The sequence below is a fragment of the Octodon degus genome, unplaced genomic scaffold (genome assembly GCF_000260255.1).
Source record: "Octodon degus isolate 3935 unplaced genomic scaffold, OctDeg1.0 scaffold00021, whole genome shotgun sequence".
In the NCBI taxonomy this organism is placed as follows: Eukaryota; Metazoa; Chordata; class Mammalia; order Rodentia; family Octodontidae; genus Octodon; species Octodon degus.
The window spans coordinates 9,919,996-9,926,908 of NW_004524597.1; the positions used below are offsets into that span (position 1 = coordinate 9,919,996).

At 44.7% G+C, this 6,913-nt stretch overlaps 1 pseudogene; it reads right to left on the minus strand.

Annotated features, from left to right (window-relative positions):
- Positions 1-762: 762 nt before the first annotated feature.
- Positions 763-6,913, minus strand: part of LOC101565977 — a 10,122-nt pseudogene continuing 3,971 nt past the window's right edge.

Sequence of the window (6,913 nt, forward strand, 5' to 3'; positions counted from 1 at the left end):
CCAGTCCAAGTTTTCTAAGCAGTCTCCACAATGATTTCCATAACAGATGTACCAGTCTACATTCCCACCAGCAGTGGAGAAGGGTTCCTTTTCCCCCACAGCCTCTCCAACATTTGTTGTTGGTTGATTTTTTTTATGATAGCCATTCTTTTTTTTTAATTTATTTATTTATTTAATTTATTTATTTTTGTGTGTGTGTCCAGCTCAGCCCACCAGGGGACGGTGCTGGCTGGCATGTGGTGCTGGGGGATTGAACCATCATCCAGGTTTTTGCTAAGCTTGTTCTAAGTAGGTGCTTTAGACCACTGAGCCATCTCACCAGCCCCATGATAGCCATTCTTTCTGGGGTGACATTTATATATTTGGTACAGGGTCTCACTACACAGCTTGGACTCATAGAGATCCTCCTGTTTTTAGCTCCCCCCCCACCCCGTGCTGGGATTACAGGAGTGTGCCACCATGCCCAGACTCTAACACTGGATCAGCAAGCCCTGGGGGTGGGGCCAGTGTGGCATGTGGGACCCTGGTCCCTGAGCTTGCCTAAGCAGGCACTTGGTCTGCTGAGCTATCTTGCTGGCCCAAGTCTATGTGCTTTTGATCAGCAGTTTAATCATTCATTTCTGGCCAAGTCTGAGAAACACATAGATCTAAGGAATCGTTATTTCAATCAACGGTTCTGCCAACTATGGCTTCACAGGGTAAACCGGGATTTTGCCTGCTTTGCCAATAAAATTTTATTGGAATATAGCTATGTTTATTTGTTCAGATACTGTCAGTAGCTGCCTTTTGCACTGAAAGGGTATAGTAGGGTTGTGACTACAGAGATCATATGGCCTGTGAAGTCTTTTCCTTACAGAAAAATTTCTCCTGCATATAGTATTGAAGGAGTTTCATGAGATGTGTGTTGTGATGGAGAGACTATGAGAAGCATGATGTGGTGGGATTGACTTGACTGACAGGAGGGTGTGGAATGGCTAGAACAAAGAAGATAAAAGTCCTTGTTGCCTGCTACTGCCGCCATCCCATCTAATGCCACCAGCATCTTTCTGTGTTTTTGTTTTAATTTAATTTATTTTTTTATTTTTGCAGAATTGGGTATTGAATTTTGTTTTAATTCTAAAAAGAAAAAAAAAAGGGCTGGCAAGTTAGCTTATTGGACTAAGTGTTTGCTCAGGCAAGAGCAGGGACCAGGACTTGATCCCACCCCTGGGTGCACTAAGCATGCGATGGAGTCTGGGTGTGATGGCATGCAACTGTAATCCCAGCATCAGAGGCGAAAAGCAGCAGGATCATTGCGAGTTCAAACTGTAGTGAGACTCTGCGCACACAACAACAACAACAACAACAGCAACTACAACTACAACTACAAAACCAAACCCAAAACAGTCTCAAAGCAAGATGATAGGAGGGTAACAATGGCTAATACATTGTGTGTTGTTATCTTTAAATTAGAGTGCAAGATACCAGCATTCACTTGTACAAACATCAGCACAAACGCTTTTCCCCAGTGAGCCAAGGAAAAGTGTAAGTATCCCAACTATCTGCACCACCATCTATATGAAGGTGGTAGCAATAGTTATAGAGAGATGGGATATGAGCAGGAGAGAGGACAAAGGAAAAAATAAACTCGACACCTGAGGAGATATAAATGGAAAAGAACAGAGAATTCAAAGCCACCTCTGGGGCTGGGATTTTGAGGTGATGGATACATGTGGGAGGGCTGGCTCAGGGTAAACACAGGAGCTAAGTGTTATACAAACTGAATTTGGAGAAATGTTGAATCTGGACAGCAGTGACTGGTGACATGTAGTAGGAGGCAGAAGGGTCATGGACATGGTGAATAGTAATAGAAGTGGTATAAGTATGTTCTATAATTTAGCTTTAAATTTAAAGATTATATATTTAGTATGAAAGACAATGAACCTGATTTGTTTTTGCTTTTTTTTTTTTTTTGAGACAGGGTCTTGCTGTATAGTTCAGGCTGCTTCTGACCTAACTATGTAGCCCAGGTTGGCCTTGAACTTGCAGCAATCTTCTTACCTCAGCCTACTGAGTGCTGGGATTACAGGTGTGCACCACCAGGCCCTGCAATGAACCTGATTTTTTAAAAATAATTTTATTGAGATGAACCTGATTCTTGAGAGCCCTTCAAAGAAATAGTCCGTGTTTTCTGTTGTCAGAAGAGTAACTTTCCAGGAGGTGAGGCTGGGTGCCAGATTCCTGTCCAAAGACCAGCTGTGGGATTTAGTGGCCAGGGCTTTGTCTCCAGCTATCCCTGCCTTCACATGTTCTCTCAGGGACAGGAGCACCAGGCCTGTACAGGCAAAAACAACCCACCACAGTACTTAGCAGCCTCTGAGCATGGCCCTTGGACACTAAGTTGTTCCAGGCCTGAATTGCTGCTGCATTTCAGCCTTCTGATCTCACTTCCTGGCTCCACCGGAATCCTTCCTTACTGCACCTGGTAAAATGCCAGCCTCTGTATTCTTCCTCCTCATTCTGTTACTTGCCAGAAACAAAGCAAAACAAAACAAAGCACTTTCCCACAGTACCCCAACTCAAGAGTCTGCATGGATTTTGCAGAATTCTGGAATATTTCTGGGTCTTCAGGCCTCAGGGTGTTCAAGTTGCTCCTGCCTTATTTCCTACAAACTCTCTTCCTTCCAGAGTTTGTTGAGACCTCCATGAATCCACTATCCCCCAATGTCTTTTTCATTTTCTTCTACTTCCTCCAATAGGTCTGTTTTTTGTTTTTTGTTTTTTTTTTGTTTTGTTTTGTTTTTTTGTTTTTTTGCAGAACTGGGGATTGAACTCAAGACCCTGAGCTTGCCAGGCAAGCACTTATTCTACTGAGCTATCTCCCTGGCCCTTCCAATAGGTCTTAAATTACTTCCTTTAGCCACTAACCCTAATCTCCATTCCCAGTCCTTCCAACATTGCTTGCAGAACAAAGCAGTTACCTTGCTCCACTTCAATGTAACTTTTTTTAAAAAAAATTTTTAAATGTACTGGGTATTGAATCCAGGGCCTCTAGGCAAGGTTCTTTCATTGAGCTATATCCTCAGCCTTTTTTTTTTTTTTTTTTTTTTTTTTTGAGACAGAGTCTTGCTATGCAGTTCAGGCTGGCCCTGAGCTCACTTTGTAGCCCAGGCTGGTCTCAAATTCACAGTAATCTTCCTGCCCCAAGAGTGCTGGGTTTGGCCAGGGAGATAGCTCAGTGGTCTAAGAGCCTGCCTGGCAAGCTCAAGGACCCAGATTTGATCCCTGTACCACATGCCATGCCAGGTCCACCGAGCTTGTGGCACATGCCTGTAATCCCAGTGCTAAGGAGGCTGAGAGAGGAGGATCACTAGGAGTCTCAGCTGCATAGCCAGACCCTGTTCCAAATACATAAATTAAAAAAAAAAAGTGCTGGGATTACAGGCATCGCCCCACCCATGCCTGGCTATTTTTTCATATACTAATGAGCCATTTAGTATGCCAGAAAAAAAAAAAAGGATGAGGAATTATCTATTAAAAAGAGCAGAGGAAGCTGAGTGTGGTGGCACATGCCTGTAACACCAGCACTTGGGAGGCTGATGCAGGAGCTTCATGGCAAGTTTGGGACGAGCCTGGGAAGCTCAAGGCCAGCCTGAACTGCATAGCAAAACCCTGTCTGAAACCATCTCCCCTGCAAAAAAAGTGTATGAAAAAATATTACCATATTTAGCCATTAGGGAAATATAAATCAAAGCAATGATTTTTCCATCAGAAGTTAATATTTTTTCATATATTTATAGGTCATTCATACTTCTATTCAGTAGTGTCTATTAATGTCATTTGCCCATTTTCTTCTTTTTTTTAATAACTTTATTTATTTATTTTGTGTGTGGCCAGTTTAGCCCACCAGGGGGTGGGGCTGCTGGCATGTGGTGCTGGGGATTGAACTGTGGTCCCTGTGCTTTTGTTTAGCTTAGCTTGTTCTAAGTAGGCGCTTTAGACCACTGAGCCATCTTACCAGCCCTCATTTACTCATTTTCTACTGGGTTATTTGTGTTTAAATATTTTTTTTCTTTCTTTTAAAAATCTATTTATTAGGGGCTGGGGAGATGGCTCAGTAGAATAAGCGCTTCCCTGGCAAGTGTAAGGGCTTGAGTTCAATCCCCGGTTCTGTCAAAAAAAAAAAAAAATCTATTTATTTATTTATTTGGTACAGGGTTTCTCTATGTAGCTCAGACTTGTAGTGATCCTCCTGTCTCAGCCTCCCCAGCTCTGGGGATTACAGGCATGTACCACCACACCCAATTTCGGTGGCCAGTATGGTGTGCCCAAGATTCTGGGGTGGTAGGTCATGCGGTACCCAGAAGGAAACCCAGGTCTTTGAGCTTGCCAGGCTGGTGCTTAGACCACTGAGCTATCTCCCCAGACAGTTTTTTTTTTCCTTTGGAGTCATGGTGGCAATGGTATCCGTGTCCCCACCAAGCGAGGTGGAGTAGATGAGAGTCCTTTGGAGGCTGTGAAAGGCAGAGGGGATCTCGAGGCCAGGTTCCATATGGTGCAGGAAGCAGTAGATGGCAGTGGGCATGGATTCAAAGGCAGCAATGCTATTCCCTAGCTCAGACACCACTTCCTCTTGAGTCACCGAGTCCTGGTCTAGAAGCTCTCCAATCTTCTTCAGGCGGCTGGAGTATGGACGCTCTTCCATACCCAACTCTCTGGCCTCCAGGACAGCCTGGGCATCCCCCTCCAGCGCCTCCATGTGGCCCAGGAGCTGTTCAAGGAAGTGCTCACTGGAGGACTCACCCTGCAGAGCCAGGTGCACAGCCAGGGCCTGCAGGATGGCACCATTGCAACCCAGGGAGGAGGCATGGGTCAGCTGGGCTGAAAGCCAGGCAAACTTCTGCACATTCTGGACATTGCTGTAGGCCAGGGGGATGCCTGCCATCCGCATGGCACCCGCATTGCCATAGAAGCCCTTCCCGTTGAACTGGGCCCAGGCAGGTTCATAGATGTCGTGGCACTTGGGGCTCAGAAGCTTCTTGAAAACAATGATTAATTACTCTGGCCTCGTAACCCCTGTCAGTGTCTTTCTTGTACTCCTGGGCAAACCTGTGAGCCATGTCCATCTCGTCAAAGGCCTCCTTTGCCAGCAGGGACTGCACAAGGGCCCTGGCCATTGCTGTGTTGTCGGTTAGTGCGGGCCCTGCCGGGCCAGCCGGGCTCCGGCTCCCGGCTCTGGACGTGATGCAGGACTGAAGTGAGGCTGACGGTGTCGTGTGCCTAGTAGATGGCGCGCATGCAGTCCCCGAGCAGTGCGCCCACCAGGCAGCCTCGGAAGCACGTGAGGGAGCGGGCAGCCCCGGCCCTGCCGCCGCCGCCATCCGCCCCAGACCTTTTCTTAAATTGAATTTTTTTTTTTCTTTCCGGAACTGGGGATTGAAGTCAGGCCCTTGCTCTTGCCAGGGAAGCACTTATTCCACTGAGCCATCTCCCCAGCCCTTAAATTGAATTTTAAGACAGGGTATCGCTAAGCGGTCCAGGTTGAGTTAGAACTTGCCATCTTCCTGTCTCAGCCTTCTGAATGGCTAGGATTACTTTGTGCACCAGAGTGCCTGGATATTCCCTTGACAAACTATTGCAAAAATTTATCTATAATTGTTATCATACCTACAATCTATTTAAAGGTTGATTAGTCCTTGAAAGGAGTAAAGAGTGGGTAGTGAGACTAATTATGCCAGTAACAGAGCCATTAGTATTTCAGCTTTGGAGGAATATCACGGTCACAGGATCAAGGTTAGAAAACTTATTTTCATAATTATAATGTCAAGTAAAAGTAAAATGTCTTATAATCCATTATAGTAGTTTGATTTTTTTCTACTGATTAACATATATATACATACATATAATTTATTATATATATTTTCCTTGTCACTTCTTTGTGACACATTTCTAGGTGGTCAGACAGCTCCTAGATGCTCTAGGGAGGTGACAACAAAGCCACCTACAACTCCATAGATAGCAACATGCAAGCTATTTCAACAATGACCTCTGTTCACTCACCCTTGACTTTTACACCAAGTGGCAATGGCTGGACACTCCTATTTTGATACATATCCGTCAAAATATCTTGGCAAGTCAATTCTATTATTAAGAACAAAGCAATTAGAAAGCAATATAAAGTGGAAGGAACAAACTCTACATAAATGAGGAATCCTATTTGCATTATTAGCCTAAAACAGTTCCACTCTTCTGGTTTTGTATTTTGAAGCATCAAGTATGTGAGAAGCTCATGCTGTATTAGAGAGGCTGATTCTGCTTGTTTATTCGCAGGTAGATTTTCAGGAAAAAATATTTCTTAAACCATGAGAAACTACAAACAAAAATTTAAACTATTATTCTCCCATGGAGATTCAAATAAAAAAGACATGAAAATTATTTTTAGTAGCTTTTCTTCCCTTCATTTCAAATTGACATACAATGCCAGCTCCTTCTTTTAGAAAGATCAGGGGTCAGTGACAGCTCAGTGGACTAAAGCACTTGTTTACACAAGCTTAGGCAAGCGCAGGTACTTCGGTTCAATTACTGGTACCACATGCTGCATCCAGCCCCGCCACCAGGGTGGGCTGAGCCTGTCAGAGTCCACCTGTAGTGATGCATGCCTGTAATCCTAGCGTGGGGGAGGCTGAGAGCAGGGGCATCACCATGAGTCCAAGCTGTGTAGTGAGACCCTGCAACATCCAAATACATTTTAAAAAATCAAAATAATGTGGTTTTTAAAAAATGTATTTAGTACAGGGTCTCACTATGTAGATCGGACTCATAGTGGTTCTCCTGTTTTCAGCCTCCCAAGGGCTTGGATTATGTACCACTGTGCCAGTCTCAATTGCTGTCTCAGCATGCCCTGGGGCCAGGCCAGCACAGCATGCTGGGGATC